The sequence below is a fragment of the Apodemus sylvaticus genome, chromosome 1 (assembly GCF_947179515.1).
Source record: "Apodemus sylvaticus chromosome 1, mApoSyl1.1, whole genome shotgun sequence".
Lineage (NCBI taxonomy): Eukaryota > Metazoa > Chordata > Mammalia > Rodentia > Muridae > Apodemus > Apodemus sylvaticus.
Genome location: NC_067472.1, coordinates 127,628,279 through 127,647,527, shown reverse-complemented (window position 1 = coordinate 127,647,527; position 19,249 = coordinate 127,628,279). Strand labels below are relative to the sequence as shown.

Sequence of the window (19,249 nt, the reverse complement as noted above, 5' to 3'; positions counted from 1 at the left end):
TAGGGACATCTGCAGTAGCCCATTACAACGGCAGCTTCACTGATGTATTCATGTTTAATTACATGCATGTATACATGACTTTTTATAAAGAAAATAATTACTTTGGTTGGTACTAAGAATAAAGCCATGCGACTGGAGAAATGGCTCAGCCGTTAAGAGCACTGACTGCTCTTCCAGAGATCCTGAGTTCAATTCCCAGCAACCACATGGTGGCTCACAACCATCTGTAATGGGATCTGGTGCCCTCCTCTGGTGTGCCTGAAGGCAGCTATAGTGTACTCACATACATAAAATAAATAAATCTAAAAAAATAATCCTTATTAAAAAAAAAAGAGAGCCAGCTTTATTTGCTAGGAGTAAAAGATTTATATATATATATATATATATATATAAAATCTAACAAGTAGAAACTAGATGGCATTTGTAGGCCTTCAGCTGGAAGTGTCAATGTCCTCTGGGTTTTTTCTTGAGTATATTTCTGTGGCAGATACAGCTCTCCTCTACAGATCTGTATATCATAAATACAATGGGATACAGCCTTGTCAATTTTCACAAAAGTCCTCTTTTTATAAAAAGATTGATCTATTTTGTTTTATGAGGTAAGGTGTTCTGCCTGTATGTATGGTTGTACACCACATGCATGCCTGGTGCCTGAGAGCTCAAAACGGTATCAGATCATCTGGAACTGGAGTTACATATGGTTGCTAGCCATGTGGGTGCTGGAGACTGAGCTCGAATCCTCTGGAAGAGCAGCCAGTGCTCTTACTTCTGAGCCTTCTCTCTAGTCCCCATAGACGTCCTCTCTGCTCAGGAGGGTAGCATGTAAGCCGATATATAAGAGGTCCTACATAGGGCTGGGGAGCCCCAGTGACACATCTGCTAGGCAGTATTAGTCTTCCCTCAGCTGCTTAGCCCATGTGATTAAATTGTGAGCTTCAATAAATATGAAAATGTCTTTATGTCATAAGACTTTGGAGTCATTTTGAATAGTAAACACACAACACTTCAAGTGAGAGTTCCAGAAACGCTAAGGGTCTCCTGCAACTGAATAATACGTATTTCCGTCAATCAGCACCACACTTTTATGAGACAGAACGTCACTGCCAAAAGCAATGAAGCCGCATCCAGCACAATCCCTCGCAGCACTTCCCTGGGACTGATTTTACTGACAGAAATTTATAATCAAATAGAGATGGGTCACACATAAATTTGCTTACTACTATATTATTTCTAATAAAAGAAAATCAGCATATGACATTTTGGGAATGGGGAGGAATTATATGTCAAAGACGATGAAATATTGTTTGGCTTTTAAAACTGCATTTATAAAGTATGTTAATGACATGGGGAAATAATTGTTATATAATAGCTGAAACAAAAAGTAATGCCAGAATACAGACAGGGCAAGTAAGGACTAGAGAGGCTGAGGCAGGAGGATCAGCTGCAAGCGATCTGACTGCAGTGCAGAAAGCCTGAGTCTAATGTCCAGGAATACATGTGCACAGCACACGCATGCACACACACACACACTTGGGGTGGGGTAGGGGACACAGAAAGGGAGACAGAAACTGGAGACAGGGAGGGAGAATTGCATCATCTGTATAAAAGACATATGAGAACTAAAATGAAATTATTAAAATAATATTTCCTGGTTCCTACAGGATGGCTGGGGCCTGGAAATGTGGCTCTTCTGGTGAAGGGCGTGAGTTTCATCTATAAACTAGGCACTGTGGCAAACACCTTCAATCCCAGTAGTCAGGAGGGGGAAGACAGGTGGGTCAGAAGTTCAAGGTCATCTCCAGCTACATTGCAAATTCCAGGTAATTCTGGGCTACACAAGACCCTGTCTCAAAATCAAGTGTGTGTGTGTGGGGGTGGGTGGGTGGGTGTGTGTGTAAAATGAGTTTTTCTGTCCCTCCCCACTTTGTTTATAATGGCTGGAGAGACAGCCATGGGTGCTGGGAACCGAACTCCTTTGGCTGAGAGCCTAGCCTTTAAAGGCTGAGCCATCTCCTCAGCGCCCCTCCACACTTTTTGAGACGAGGTCTCTCTCTATAGTCCTGGCTTGCCTGTAACTAATTGCGTATACCAGGAAGGCCTTGAACTCTACAGATCCACCTACTTCTGCCTCCCAAGTGCCATACACACACCCAGATTATGCCTTTTTTAATTTTAAATATATTTTAAATTTTATGAGCATCTATTATTTTATAGTGGAAAACAAAGACCCAAGAACCAAGCTACACATAATGCAATAGATTTATTATTTTCCCTGAATATAAAAGATTTTGTGGCCGGGCAGTGGTGGCGCACGCCTGTAATCCCAGCACTTTGGGAGGCAGAGGCAGGCGGATTTCTGAGTTCGAGGCCAGCCTGGTCTACAAAGTGAGTTCCAGGACAGCCAGAGCTGTACCGAGAAACCCTGTCTCGAAAAAAAAAAAAAAAAAAACCAAATCCCCCCCAAAAAAATTTTTTTTAAAGATTTTGTGTTGTTTTTGGAGACATTCTTACTATGTAGCCCTGATCCCAAACTCTTGATCCCCCTGCCTTGCCCTCCCTGTTCCAGGATTACCCTTAGTGATTACCCGTGGGCCCACACACTCTCAGTGAACAGAAAAGCTGAAAAATGAGGGGACTGGAGAGATGGCTGCTCTTCTGAGGACCTGGACTGGATTCCCAGTATCTACATGCTGGGTCACAATTATCTGTAATTCTATTTTCAGGAAATCTTATACCCTCTTCTAGCCTCCATGGGCACCAGGCATGGACATGGTATATAGTCATAAAGTAGGCAAACACCCATAAACATAAAAATTTAAAACAGTAGAGTGTGTGTGTGTGTTTGTGTGTGTGTTTAAGCTAAAAAAAAAAAAAAAATAAGCCAGGCAGTAGTCTACAGATAACCCAGCCTGGTCTACAGAGTGAGTTCCAGGACGGCCAGGGCTGCACAGAGAAACCCTGTCTCAAATAAATAAATAAATAAATAAATAAATAAATAATTTAAAATGTCAGGCATTATTTAGGAGGTAGAGGCAGGAGGGTCAGAGGATCAGGAGTCCAAGGTCAGACTTGACTACCTGGTAAGTCTGAGGCCAGCCTGAGCTACATGAAACCCTATCACATCTTGTCTAGGAAGGAAGGAAGGAAGGAAGGAAGGAAGGCAGGTAGGTAGATAAAAAAGAGAAAGTACATTAGAGTTAATGATCTTGTGCTATAGTTATGCAAATAGTCAGTTTGGCAGACTTAAATGTAAGTGACTTTGTTGCTGCTTTAGAGACCGGGTGTGACTATGTAGCCCTGGCTGGCCTGGACACCTCCTTCTCCCTCTGCTTCCCAAGTGCAGAGGACATGGACTATGGCCATGCGCTATCATATTCAACTAAAAACGTTTTGAACAGATATTGTTTGAATTATCTTCATAAGCACCAGGATATCTATTCATAACAGGCACTCAATAATATTAATAAATAAATTCAAGGCTAGTAACAATAGCTGCTTGGTGTGATAGAAAAGTGATTTTTAATAACCAGAAGAAGTATTTCGCTGGCACCTGAGTATGTGTGGACAAGATAAGCGCAGTTGTGCTGTGGAGGATTACAGTGCTTTAGCCTGGCAACCACCGGTAGCCACGCTTGCCACATACATGAACGTGAACATGGAAGCAGACGAATGGGGTCCCGCTGTCCCAGCAGCACCCCGAGGCCTGTAACTTTCAGATTTCTTTTCTGTTCACACAAATAACTCAGCAATAGCTGTAGGAGCTGTGTACCAAGGTGTAGCAAGTATAGCCAGGTGTGAGCAATCTGGGGGTGCATGACAGGTGTGAGCAATCCTGGGGGTTGCATGACAGGTGTGAGCAATCTGGGGGTGCATGACAGGTGTGAGCAATCTGGGGGTGCATGACAGGTGTGAGCAATCCTGGGGTGCATGACAGGTGTGAGCAATCTGGGGTGCATGACAGGTGTGAGCAATCTGGGGTTGCATGGCAGGTGTGAGCAATCTGGGGTGCATGACAGGTGTGAGCAATCCTGGGGGTTGCATGACAGGTGTGAGCAATCTGGGGTGCATGACAGGTGTGAGCAATCCTGGGGGTTGCATGACTCTCCCAAACGTCTACCTACTTCTCAAGATGGAAGTGCAGTGCGGTGATGGTGGGGACAGCTTCCATTAACCCCAGCCCTGCTCCTTCTCAGTCTGGCTTCTTGAGACAGGGTGTCTCTGTGAAGTCGAAGCTGTCCTGGAGCTTAGTCAGAATGGCCTCGAACTCAGAGGCCTGAATGCCTTGTAGGATTAAAGGCATACACAACACACCAGCCTTTTCATTGCTTTTTAAGGATTATTTTAAGTGTGTGTGTGTGTGTGTGAAGATGTGTACATGTGACTGCAGGTTCAAGAGGAGGGGTGAAGAGAACGACGACTCTGGAGCTAACGTTACAGGCAGCTGTGAGCTGTCCAGTTTGGGTGTTGGGACCAGAACTTGGGTCCTTTGCAAGTGCAGAGTCCACTCTTAACTGCTGAGTCCATCACCTCTAGTCATTCTTTAAAACTTAATTCTCAAGCACTAGCATTTCATTAGTAAGAACAAAAGACTTACCAAGACCCAATTCACCATGGCAAATAAAACCCTGGTGTGAACAGCTCCTTTGTTAGAAACTGCTGTGGTCACACCAGTAACATCAGTGTTAATTATTTCTTGCAACCCTGCAGTCACCCACCCCGCCAGGCAGACTGCCTACTTCATCCTCTCCACAGTCCTATCAGCAGGCATGAGGTCTCACAGGGCTCTGAGCTGCTAAGGGCAGCATCCTGCTGCTCACGCTCGCTCGTGCAGTGTCGCAGGGAGCATGCGGTGGCAGTGCTGCTGCTGTGGCAATGGCAGGGGCAGCAGGAACAATGCTGAGGGAGGCCTGGTCACTCACCCTGTGCGGAGCGGAGCGCCGTTCTAGCAGTGTTATACATAAGAACTCATTTAGACCTCCCAATCAAGCAAAAATCCAATGACCTGGCACTACTGATTATCCCCAGTTTAAAGGTAGACAAACTGACCAAAGAACTCCCTGCTTTAGCATCCTGAGAAGGCAGAGCTACAGGTGGCTATTATTGTGGCAACTGCCATTGAAAAACACTGGAATATTCAAACAAACCAGTATCTCCTGTGTCAACAGGCCTCAAATGTGCAATGTAGCAGAGGATGACTTTGAAGTTATGATCTTCCTGCCTCCACCTTCTGAATGTTTGGATTACAAGTGTGCGCCATCATGCCTTGCTTATGCAGTGCTGGGAGCCGGACCCCTGGCTTCATGAATGTAAGACAAGCACTATACCAACTGAGCGACCCCCCCCCCACCCCGCCTCTCAGGCATCTGTGCCATTGCTGACCCCTCATTCCAGGGGCGACTGGGACCACATGGAAGGGCAGGCTGCAGATGGCACAGCTCCAGCCGCCCAGTGCTGTTGCTCAAGTTCTCACAGACACAGATGTTCCTAATTCAGTGCTGGGGCCAGTGTTTCCTTACTCCTATAATTTCAAGCAAAGGCTAATTCCAGACCACTGGAGATTCACGAGCTGTCAACTTTTCTCTCTTATTCTCCAAGTCTCTTATTTATCACATATGGTTAGATAAAAAGAAGAAAAAAAAGCACGGTTCAAATTTGTATTAAAATCTGACAACCATCTCTTGGTCACAGTTCTATGCTGGGACAGATGCACATTCCACAAGTATTAAGTAAGCCACTGACTTTCTGTTCTCCTCGCTACTCCCTTCAGCAGAAGAGAACAAAAATCAGAGGCAAACAGCAGCAAAGCAGACAGAGAGGAGGCCGGCCCAGTTACAAAATGCATTTGGTCTACAAGGGACAGACTCCCACAAAAAACTTAGAAATAAGGTCACTTTCTGCAAAAGAAAATAAGACACAACATAAAACAAATATTAGTGACCAGTGGAAGTCTTTCCTGAAAATAATACATACTAAAATGACTTGTAAAATGGTCTTCTAAGTCTCATGCAGACACACAAGGTCACTGTCCTATCTCATTCTCTCAAACAGTGCTTGGATGAGCGAGTGTTATTTCAAGACTGCGGGTGAGCAGCCCGTGCCCCAAAGCAGAGCTGGTTGCTAAGGCTTACGACCTTGGGGAAAAAAATTCCCTCTCACTTTCAAGTTTTGAGTAGATGACTCTGTCACAAAAGCCACAAACTAGGCTGGAGGGATGGCTCAGTGGTTAAGACTGTTCTTCCAAAGGTCCTGAGTTCAAATCCCACAATCACACGGTGCCACAACCATCTGTAATGAGACCTGACACCCTCTTCTGGTGTGTCTGAAGACAGCTACAGTGTACTTACATACAATAAATAAATAAATCTAAAAAACCAAAAAGTCACAAACTATGAGGAGTGAACATATATAAACAGAATTTAGTTAGTGACTTTGGGAAGAGCCTGTTATCTCTGAATTCTCATTTCCTTGACACACACCAATTTCCAACCCCCTTGGCCAATGCCTGTGCTTCCTCTGGTTCATACTACATACAATTATCAGTATCATACCCTACAAACAGACTTAAAGAGGCTGAGAAAATGCCCAAAGCACAGACTCCCAGATAGCAGCACCATCTAGGGCCTCACAGAACAGTTCATCCTGGGCAGTGCCCAGACAAGCAGCAGCTGAGAGCAAGTCTGGCCGTGAGAGCTGCCGCCGGGAGACTTAAGGAAGCAGGAGCTGACCCCAGAGATATGCAAAGGGTTTCTGCGACGACTAAAAACAAAAACAAAACAACAACAACAAAAACCTTCTGGGTGGTCCCCACAGATGCTCTCTTCGCTGAGATTTTAAGGCCTTTGTGGTTGGAAGCAGAGAAACCTCCCTCATGAGGAGAAGCAGAGTCTGGGGTTTTAAACCAGAAATAATGGAACTTGCACCTGGGGGTCAGGGGAAGCTGTCTTACTCATTTCCATGTTTCCTAGGTGCTATACTGAGCCTGCCACACAGTAGGCATTCAAGAAACATTTGCCAGATAAGACCACAACTCAGTGGTACAGGCTGTAAGTTTAATCCCTAGTAATACCAAATAGACAAATGAACCAAAAAAACCCACCAAAGATTATGCCAGGCCTGGTGGTGCCACATGCTTTCAATGGCAGCACTCTGGAGGCAGAGGCAGGTGGATCTCTGAGGCTGAGCCAGCCCTGTCTATATACTGGAAATAATCAGGACAGCCAGGGTTACACAGAGAGACTTTGTCTCAAGAAAAGAAATGTTTACCAAGCTTCCTTCTTTGGAATGAAGGAGGAAAGTAGTTAACTCCCCTCTCAGAATAGGGAGGGCCAGGTGGGCAGTCCTCACAGGTCAGCTTGTGCACACACTAGGAGGAGCTGCTCCGAGCGTCACCTGGTGGTTTTACAGTGTGGCGTTTGACCTACCTAGGTTTGCAGGTGTCCTTGCTTCAAATGCATAGACCTGAGAGTGACCAAGCGAAGGCTACAAGTCAGTGGCACCAGCCCTGGGCAGGGGGCCTGGGGAGTCCAAGAAAGGACTCCCAAACTGAGAAAGCTATGGGGAGAAGCCAGTAAGCAGCGCTCCTCCACGGGCCTCTGCTCTGGTTCCTGCCTCCAGGTTCCTGCCTCCAGGTTCCTGCCTTGGCTACTTCAGTGGCCTGTAACCCAGAATACGTAAGCCAACATAAACCCTTTCCTCCTGAAGTTGCTTTTGGCCATGTACTTTATCACAGCATTAGAAACCCTTTTCCCAGACGCAGGACCCTGAGGAGGAGGCCAAGGGACCAGAGAACGGAGAGGTTAGCTTCCAAACTGGAAAGCGAGGGTGTTCTGCAGCTGCTTGTGCCACATTCGTGCCACTTCTGTTACGACTCTGAAATGTAAAACCCAAAGGGAGCTGATGTGCAAATACACCGGGGGTGGGGGTGGGGGGGTGGATTTTCCAGATGAGGAGGGAAGGGATTTCAAAATCTGCTAATCTGCTAAAGAGGTCGATGGGGTGACAGAGAAGCAGGTATTTGAAATGACTATTTGTCTGTTTGCCAGACACAACACAGAATCACTACAATAGCTTCTGCCATTTTCTTTTAGACATACTTTACAACCCAGAAAACCAGGTTAAAACAAACAAACAAACAGAAAACCTAGAGAATAATTTTCTTTGGGGGAAAGTAGTTATGGGATGTTTTTCCTGTAGGCCAAGCGGGCCATGAACTTCCGATCCTCCTGACTCCACCTCCTGAATGCTGAGGTCATGGGTGTACACCACCACTTTTGATAGTATTTCCCATTCAATACAACTTACAAAGTAAATCATTTTAGGCCAAGAGTTCTTGACACAGGATAAAAACATAGACAAAGATGAGAATAATACATTTAAAGTTTTACCTAATAAAAAGTGTATTTTTGCAGAGGGATTGCATATCCATAATTCCAGCACTTAGGGCAGACACTGAAGTAGGAGAAATTAGAGTTCCAAACTAGTCTGAGCCATCTGGCCAGACGCTGTCTTGTTAAAATAGGGCTGTTGGGGTGGGGTGGGGGGTGCGGGGAGCAGCTAAAGAGATGGCTCGGCAGGTTGAGAGCATTTCCTGTCCTTCCAGAGGACCCGAGTCCAGTTTCCAGCACCTCCATCAGGCAGCTCACGACCACCTGAAGCTCCAGCTCCTGGGATCTCACACCCTCTCTGGTTTCCAAAGGTTCCCCTACCCATACGCACATACCTACAAACATACACACATATACATAATTTTTAAATAATAATAAAATTTTAAAGTTAGGTGTGGTAGTGCATACCTTTAATCCCAACATTTGGGAAGTAGAGAGGTAGATCTCTGTGAGTTCAAGGCCAGCCTGGTCTACACATTGAGTTCCAGGCTAGCCAGGGATACACAGTAAGACCTTATCCCAAAACTTATTTTTTAAAGTCTAATTTCAAAGAAGGGACTAAGGCTGCATGTGCACACATGTCTCTTCTAGCTCTGTTATACACATCCCTCATGGTTTACTTTTTATTCACCCTTAGTTTTTGTTTGTTATGTCTGTTATTGACTCCTGTAACTCTGGCTGACTGTGACTCCCAGGTGTTAGGATGCCTGTGTGCACCACCAGGTGTCAAACAGTTCTTTCAGATTTAGGTAGAAACAAGGGCTTTAAATGGAAGCACATTCCGTATTATACTATCTAGGCAGATATTTATGCTGTATACTTTGTGTATATAAGCTATTGAAATGTGATCCTTTTTGTCACAGTCTGACTAATTTCAACACATCTAATTTTTTTAAGGATTTAATTTCTTTCAAATGGATGGATTTTTAAATTTAAATTAATTTTGGTTTATAATTTTACATCAATTAGGTTCAGCTTCTCCTGAGAAGTTCCTTGCCTTGTAAAATGACCCAAGCGGGCATACAGCAACATGCACAAGCGTGTGTCGGCTGAACTGACAGCAACAGCAGCCAAATGTCCGACAATGTTGTACGGATGGGACAAAATCCTATGAACAACTAGACATTTCCTTAGACACAAAATACTGCATTACACAAAGTACGATGCTTCTGTGTTAAGGGCACTTACTGAAGCAATGCAAAAAAGATGCCACCTACTCCTATAATTAGCAAGTCACACATTTAAAACCAGGAAGGTATTTTAAATTTTTTTCTATGAATATTTAAAAAGGTATTTTTCTTTTTATCTTTGTGTAGTGAGTCAAGGCACTGCAGTGAATCTAAAGTCTACAACTGTGCTACCATTCCCTTAGTCTTTACTGGGGGTTTTGCTTTGGATACTTTGTTGCTATGCTGTTTGACAACTACCAAATCCATATACCAGCCTCAAGGGGATTCTGTAGAAACCTAGTGTATATGTAGAGAATTTAATCCAGTTTCTGGCACACAGAGTCAGCTCTGTACACGCTGCTGTGGGTGCCACAGGGCTCTGCCAGTCTGCTTTCTTGCTTTCCTTTCCTGTTCATTAGACTCTCCTGAAACTGTGGACAGATATGTAGTACCAGAAGCCCACTGAGACTGCCCTGGGGTCAAAGCCTGGGGCTTCAAACCTCGGCTCCCTAACAGATGCTCCGAGAGCTCTGGCTTCATTCTGTCCATAGACATTGGTAGTGAAGCTATCAATTTACAGAGGTAAAGTCGTCCTTTTGCAACCTCCCTGCCCTGCGATGAGGGCTTTCTTCCTTGCTTAGCAGACTGTTCTTAACATCAGTCAGAATTTAGGAACAATTTATAAACAGGATGATGTACTATCTACATTTTGTTACAATGTGGAAGCCTTTGGTGATACATTTGCAGCTGATTTTGGTGATATAATCTGAAAGGACTATGTATGTTATATGAAGGCTACAAAAAAGCTACACAATTACACACTCAGAGAGCCCAGTGTAGAGTGAATACTTTAGGCCCCTGCTCTGTGGTTGCCTAATAAGCAGGACACACAGCCAACAGGTGCCCAGGCTATGACTCACACTGAAGATGACAGTGGAAGAATTACTTCTCTTCTAACCAAAGAGCACAGCCTTGGCCCTCACAGGAACTGTCCGTTTCCTCCTCACTGCTGGCAGTGCGCATGTGCCAGTCCCATTTGTACACAACTTTGACCTGACAGCAGACCCCTCCCTAAGGACTGTCAGAGGAGGACTGGAACAGCATGCTTTCGTTTACTAAGCTAATATTCTGCATCTCCTGTGAGGACCTCTGCACTAGAGGAAAGGAGCTTTCAGATGGACCACTGGGATAAAGAACTGGCCCTTAATCATATTCAAATAGTCTGCTTACCATCCAATGGTATAGCAAAAACAAAGTCACAGGCTGTGCTTGGTGTGGTGGTATAACCTTTAATCCAGTACCCAGGCTGGGAGGTGGTGGTGCACGCCTTTAATACCAGCACTTGGGAAGCAGAGGCAGAAGGATTTCTGAGTTCGAGGCCAGCCTGGTCTACAAAGTGAGTTCTAGGACAGCCAGGGCTACACAGAGAAACCCTGTCTTGAAAAACCAAAAAAAAAAAAAAAAAAAAAAAAAAAATCCAGTACCCAGGAGACTGAGGCAAGAGACTAGAATTCCAAGCCAGCCTGAAGCTACATAGTGAGTGGTAGGCCAGCCTGGGTTACACAGATTAAACCCTGTCCCCAAACCAAACATAACCATGAATGGCTGGGAGGAACTGTCCAAAAGACCGAAAACGTCTAGGAGCAGAGTCTCACAAAAAGTAATAAGGATGCAAGTGAGTATAATTAGCTTGAGGTACAGGGCTCAGTGGGAGAGCACTGGACCAGCACGCTTACATCCCAAATTCAATCCCGGGCAGAGGGAAAAGAAGAGGGTTGTACATTATAAATAAATATTTTATTTGTTAATTAAAATATAACAAAAGGAAAACAAGAGGACTGTGTGTAAGTAAATGATTATAAGAAACAATTAAAACGTGTGTTTCTATAATATTTGGAAATAGAACCACACTCAAGAATAAAGATTCTATATTATTGAGATATCCCTGGTCCCCAGCCTGAAATCCCAGCACCAGGGAGGCTGCGGCAAGAGGATCACTAGCAGTTCAAGGCCAGCCTGGGCTACAAAGTGAGATCTTGTCTATGAAACAACAGTGATGACAGCTGTTGCTGCTGTTGTTATCAGAAGGAGGAAGGAGAGAAGAAGGAAGGAAAATGTAGCAGGAGGCAGGGAGGAGGAGGAAAGAGAGGGAAGAGAAGGAGGAGGGAGGAGGGGCAGCAGCCACAGCACATCCTCTAAAGATGCTCAGACTGGGTGTGAGCACTCCCAGCAGTCACGAGGCAGAGCAGGCAGATCCCCGAGTTTGGGGTTAGCCTGGTCTACATAGTAAATTCCAGCCCAGTCAAGACCCTATCTCTCAAAAAGTAAAAACAAAGGACCCTCAACATTATTAGTTATGAGGCAAATGTAAACTGAAGACACAGTGAAACACCGAAGCCTTTTCTACTAAAATATCCTATCTATCAGGGGAGAAGAGAAAGCGCGCACACACACACACACACACACACACACACACACACACACACACACGAGTGTCAGCCACTTGGGATTAGAAGTCCTCCATTATCTTCAGCTACTACTTAGTTTGAGGCCAGCCTAGGCTACCTGAGCCCTGCCACAAAACAGGAAGTAGAGACTAGAGAGAGCTGCATACCACAGCACGTTCACAACAGAATTATGCACCACAGTCAAGAGGCACAGCAAGGCTGTGTCCACCAGATGAACAGATAGGCACGTGTGGTGTGCACACAGTAACGCAGTGTCCACCAGATGAACAGATAGGCACGTGTGGTGTGCACACAGTAACGCAGTGTCCACCAGATGAACAGATAGGCACGTGTGGTGTGCACACAGTAACGCAGTGTCCACCAGATGAACAGATAGGCATGTGTGGTGTGCACACAGTAATGCAGGGTCTACCAGATGAACAGACAGGCACGGGTGGTGTGCACACAGTAACGCAGTGTCCACCAGATGAACAGATAGGCACGTGTGGTGTGCACACAGTAACGCAGTGTCCACCAGATGAACAGATAGGCACGTGTGGTGTGCACACAGTAACGCAGTGTCCACCAGATGAACAGATAGGCACGTGTGGTGTGCACACAGTAACGCAGTGTCCACCAGATGAACAGATAGGCACGTGTGGTGTGCACACAGTAACGCAGTGTCCACCAGATGAACAGATAGGCACGCGTGGTGTGCACACAGTAACGCAGTGTCCACCAGATGAACAGATAGGCACGCGTGGTGTGTACACAGTAACGCAGTGTCCACCAGATGAACAGATAGACACATGTGGTGTGCACATACAATAGAATATTATTCACCCTTAAAAGGGAAGGAAATCCTGTTACAATATGCATGAAACTTGAGGAAATCGTGTGAGGTGAAACAGCTTAGTCACAAAAAGCCAAGCAGTGCTTGATCAAACGAGGCACTTGCGTGGCCCCGTCCACAGCCCCGTCCGCGGGCAGAAAGCGGAGGGCGGCGGCCAGGCCAGGAAGGGAAACAATTGTTTCTCAATGAGTGCATACTTACAATATAGAATGTGAAAAAGTCCTAGAGACTGGCTGAACAGTCATATCAATGTTTTTGTTTGGTTGGTTGAGTTTTTTGTTCATTTGTTTTGTTGTTTCAAAACAGGTTTCCCTGCCATGCTTGCTGGCTCCTATGTGAGCCCAGGACCTGCCTGTTCTATAGCAGCTGATCTATTTTGTGTTCTCACCTACAGTACACAGGGCTGTTTGCATTTCACTGTAACTAATAATGGTGAGGGTTTTGTTGTTGCTTTTCTTTGGTGTGTTGGGGGAGGGTTGTTTGTTTGAGTCCTGAATGTCCTAGAGTCACTTTGTAGACCAGGCTGGCCTCAAACTCACAGATATCCACCTGCCCCTGCCTCATATATTTAATGCCACTGAATTATATATTTTAAAAATTATTAAGATGGCAAGGTGTGTGTGTGTGTGTCTGTGTGTCTGTGTGTATGTGTGTGTGGCTGGTCTGTTTAATTTTATTATGAATTTTTAAATTTTTTATGTATTTTTTGAGACAGTTTACCTCCCCATCTGACCTAACCTCAGGCTCAGAGAGATCTACTTGCTTGGGCATCCCAGTTGCTGGGGTTAAAAGCACATGATGTTTTAAGCCTGAAACATCAAGAGCTGGAGAAGACAGAGGAGAAGGCTGTGGGATTCTCAAGTCTTGTGGGTGGAATGTGAAACTCTATAGTCACTTTGCAAACCAGGCAGCAACCTCCTCCTATAAAGGTAAATCTTGGGAGCTAGGGATATGGACTAGTGGTAAAGGGCTTGGTTAGCATATTAAACAACTAAGTCCAGGCTCCAGCATTGGGAATAGATGCAGACAGAGAGGGAGAGAGAGAAAGATCACTTTCACCACACCATCCACCAATTCTACTACTAGGTATTTACAGGAGCGCACAACTGCACGTGAAGCTGGACACAGTGGTATCTGTAATTCCAGAACTCCGGAGGCTGAGGCAGAAGGACTGCCCCAAGTTTGAGGCTGCTCTGTGTTATATAGTGAATTCCAGGCCAATCTGGATTGCAGAGTGAGACCTTGTCTCAGAAGAAGGAGGAGAGGTGGGGGGAGAAGAGGAAAGGGGAAAGAGAAAAACCAGGATCTTTGCATATCCCTCATTAATTCAGAAGGTGCTCGTATTAGAGTTCCATAGCCCTACATCCCAGGAAAGAGGGAGAGGAAACCACAGACACATGGGAAGGTCACATGACAATAGAGGTGCAGGTGGCAGCAACAGAGCTAAAAACCAAGGATTTTACTAACAAAAATGCCGTTTAGGGAGCAGTTAGGAAAGTCTTCCCCGAGCACTCAGAGGGAACTCGGCCCTGCCAATCCCGTGATCTCAGACTCCCAGACTGAGAACTGTGAGAAAGTGAATGTCTGCTATTCTAGCCACCAAGGTGTGGTACTTGGTACCAGCAGCCACAGGAACCGAGGGCACACAACGACATGGATGAGGCTGCAGTACGACCGGGTAATCTTTCTGATTCCATTCACAGGACACTCTGCAGGGAGGACAGAGGATGATGACAAGGGACAGCCACTCTGCAGGGAGGGACCTATTGTACCTCGATGACTGTGGCTAGGTCCGGGACATAGAGCTGTATACCCAAAAGCACCAACTATACCTAAAAAAAAAAAAGGTAACAGAAGAAAACCTGTGTTCAAGAGTCCCTTTTTTATATCAATTTGCTAAGAAATTTTCTATTTGGAAGAGGGCTTCTACTGGCCTAATAAATGACTATATCATCATCAAAATAAAATAATAGTTATAGACCATAACCCACTAAACAAAACCGGAATTCATAAAATCACACATATATAATAAGTATATATTGATAAATATAAATATTTGTGAGTGTATGTCTATATATAATGCAAAGTTTAATGAAGTGTTATGACTGTTTAAGGTAGCTAGCTATGCATAGAACAGTTATTCGCTACAGAGAAGAGAGGAGCGACTTCAGAGAGGAGCGCCTGAAAGACCGATTGTAGTTGGTAAAAGGCACACCCACAGTCACAGGACAAACTGGAATCACATGCCTAATAGGATCCAACCATCACTTCTGAGCTATTCCTGCCACAGACCCATCATCTGAATCTCATCACAGAGGCAGACATAAGCCCCAGTGTGTGTGTGTTGGGGGGGGGGGGCGGGGTGCTGAAGGCAGCAGAGCCTGCTGGAGAATGCTCGCCTGCTGTATGAGGCCCTGGGGTCAATCCCAAGCACCAGAAGGTGTCAAAGGCACCGGGAACAACCAGGATTACTCTACAAAATAATTGGCCTGGAATTGCCAAAAATGTCAGGGTCACAGTGTCAAAAACAATGGAGGGCAGGGTGAAGGCAGGGTTTCCAGGCTGTCCTCAAACTTGCTAAATAGTCAGGGATGACTCTGAACCTCAAATCTGCCTGCCCACGTTGTTCTGGAAACCCAACCCCAGGCCTTGTCTATGCAACTGAGCTACATCTTTACCCCAAATACTATTTTGACTGTGCATGATGACATAAACCTACAATTCCAAGGCAGGAGGACAGCATTTGATGCCAGCCTGGGGCTATATGCCAAAAAACAAATTAAAAACACATTTGACAAATGTATGCATATGCATACGTGTATCCATGTTCGCATGGGTATAGGCACATGTGGTGGTGGGGCGTGCAGGCACATGTAAGCATGAAATGTGAAGGTCTAAAGTTAGCACAGGGTGTCTGCTTCAACCTTGCTTGTTTACTGAGGCAGGACCCTCTCTCCTGAGCACACCTCCCAACTAGCCACCTCTGTGTCCTCAGTGCAGTGGTTTCTGGTGGCCCGGGCCTGCCCAGCTTCTCTGTAGGATCTCTTGTTGCATGAAGACATACTTACCTAGCAAATACTTTACTGTGTTGTCGCCTCAACCCTCAAACAGATTAAAAAGATTGCCTTAGTTTTTTTTTTTCTGTGTATACCTCGCATGCCTAGGTGTATACTCACAGGTGCTCAGAGAACAGAGAGGGAGTCAGACCCTCTGCCCGCTGAGCTCCAGGCGGCTGTGAGCCTCCACATGGGGCCTGCGCTTGTGTCCCTCTAAAAGAACAGCATTCCATCTTAACTACTGTGGCCATATTTCCAGCTCCCCCAAATAATTTGGTTTTTAGTAATTTTTTTTTTTTTAAGTTTAGAGACAGGGTTTCTCTGTGTAGCCTGCCTATCGTAGATACTTCATCTGTAGACCAGGCTGAACTCAAACTCAGAGATCTACCTGCCTCTGCCTTCTGAGTGCTGGGATTAAAGTTGTGTGCCCCAACACCTGGCTTAAAATAATAATTTTTAATGTAAAACTAAGCATTCTTTATTTTATTTATTTATTTATTTATTTATTTATTTGTTTGTTTGTTTGTTTGTTTGTTTTTTTTGTTTGTTTGTTTTTTTGTTTGTTTTTTTTTTTGAGACAGGGTTTCTCTGTGTAGCCCTGGCTGTCCTGGAACTCACTCTGCAGACCAGACTGGCCTCGAACTCAGAAATCCGCCTGCCTCTGCCTCCCAAGTGCTGGGAAAAACTAAGCATTCTTAATCTGAATGATTAAAAGTAGAAGAGCGACAGACTCCAGTTTTTTCAAATATTAACAGACCTTAACTAGAAAGTCTTTGCTCTTTTATTTCTAAACCAAATTAGCAATCCTAATTTTAAAATCCAGCATCTGGGGCCAGGGAAGGCTCACTGGGTAAAGTATCTGCCACACAGTCACCAGGACTTGAGTTCAGGCTCCAGAATCCACATGACACTACACACGGCAGCACACGCCTGTGAGCCCAGCACTCTGTGAGTAAGACAGAAGGGGACAGGGAGACTCTCCAGAGCTTACAGGCCAGCTGGCCTGGTGTACACAGCAGCAGAGCAGAGCCCTGTCTCAAACAAGCCAGACTAACAACTGAGGCAGCCCTCTGACTTCCACATGTGTGTCACTAACATACAGATGCAAATAGACACTGCAGGTGCACACCCTCCACAGACCCACAAAAAGATTTTTAAGAGCAGAAATCTAAAATGCTCCACAATATTTTGGATATTATAAACAGTGACCCCAGTTTCTTCAACAAAGAAGACTTACCTTTAAAACTGGGGCGAGGCGTGGCTAGGAGGACAGCCCAGTGGGTGAGAAGACACAGTACAAGTGAAAGCACTGAGCTCAAATCCCCAGCGCCCATGTAAAGAGAGCACCTTTGTGTGCCCATGACCACTTCACACACACACACACACACACACACACACACACACACACACACACACACACCATAGACACATCCCAAAAATAAAATGGAAGAGAATCCCAAAGCACAGGGTTACGCTGCTTCATCACGCAGTCTCTATCTCTTCTCTCACATCAGATCCCAACTTATTTAATTAGAAATGATAGGCTTCAGGGCCTGTGATTGGAAGCACTGACTGCTCTTCAGAGGACCCAGGTTCAATTCCCAGTGCCCACATGCAATCTTACAACTGTCTGTTACTGTAAGATCTAACACCCTCACACAGATACACATGCAGGCAAAACATCAATGCACATAAGATACAAATAAATTAAAAAGAAATAGCAGGCTGCCACCTTTTCTGTGGCTAGGACAACAGAATCGGTCTAACTCAGATCTTAACTGCAGTAACCGACCTATTGTCTGAAACACTAATTCCACATTGTTTTGAATAAGGCTCTTCTGGTAAATGATTACGGCTATGAGCCAGCACTAATCTCATGGCAGCAAGACTGTTATCTGTCCCTCTGACCCACCTGCCCAGTGAGGCCACAAGAATCTAGTGACACGCATAGTTTAGACTGTGGTATGCTTTAAGTGTAAAATATACAACAGCCTCCAAACATTCAACACAAAAACAATATGGGAACTAGTGTGTGTTTTGTATGTTGACTGCATGTTGAAATGGTATTATCGTATATCTTGGGATCAATAAGGACTCAGATTATTTAACTGAAGGCTGGGCATGCTGACACATGCCTGCAATCCCAGGATTTACAGTAGAAAAATCAAGAACTTAAGAACAGGTCAGAGATGTAACTCAGCTATAGCGTTTGCCTAGCACAGCATATACAAAAGTCCTAGGTCCCATCCCCAGAACCCCAAATAATCTCAGCACTTTGGAGACAGAGGCAGGAGGGTAAGTTCAAAGTCATCCTCAGCTATGCAGCCTCTGCTCAAGACTGCCTTGCACTGCGCAGTAAGGCCGTGTCTACACAAGCCAGACACCGGATAGCGGCATCTCACACCCAGGAGGGCACAGGCAGGAGGAGACAATTCTGAAGCCACTCTGGTCTTCACAGTGAGTTCCAAAGTAGCCAGGACTGTATACAAGATTCTATCTCAGACAGCCTAAGCCAGGGCCAGCAGGACCTTGACAGGCAGGAGCGCTTGTGAAAGCCTGAGGCCTGAGTTGAAGTCGCAGAACCCAAGTAGGAGACAAGTGACTCTTCGAAGACATCCTCTGAAGCTGGGCATGTGACGCACCCTTCATCCCGGTGTTCAGGAGGCAGAGGCAGGTAGATTTCTGAGTTTGAAGCTAGCCTGGTCTACATAGTGAGCTCCAGGATATCAGGGCTACACAGAGAAACCCTGTCTCAGCGGTGGAGTAACATGCTGTCCTCTGACCTCCACACACATGCCTAGGCACAAGCATACCCCAGACACACACACATCATACACATCCATACAATAATAATAGGTTTTGAGACAAAAACCTTTTTTTAAATTATGTTACATTTAATTTCACCAGTTTGTTTTCCTTTATTATGGCTAGTAGAAAACTCTTAACTTAAACATGTGGTCCAAGTTACAGTTTGGGGCCTTCTATGTTTTCTTTTCTGGTGATCTGAGGATGGAGAGTAGCCTGGCTGTCCTGGAACTCACTCTGTAGACCAGGCTGGCCTCAAACTCAGACATCCACCTGCCTCCGCCTCCCAAGTACGCCACCACTGCCCTGCCAGCTCAGTCTTAAACACTTGAGGCAAGTTCTCTCCGCACATTTCACCCAGATGCTCAGCCTCTGACTCCTTGTGGAGTAACGTCACCTGAAAGGGCGGTCACTGTGAAAGAATACACTGAGGGACTTCCCAGAAGACTGAACTGCACTTAGACCCAGGCTATTCTTCTAACTAATCTGTTCAGGGCTTATCACCTTACATTCCATTGAGCATCACGAAAACCAG

General features: G+C 45.2%; 1 protein-coding gene across 2 annotated transcripts in view; it reads right to left on the bottom strand.

Moving 5' to 3' along the window:
- Positions 1-19,249, bottom strand: part of Crtc3 (CREB regulated transcription coactivator 3) — a 105,154-nt gene that overhangs the window by 73,660 nt on the left and 12,245 nt on the right. The window lies entirely within an intron of this gene.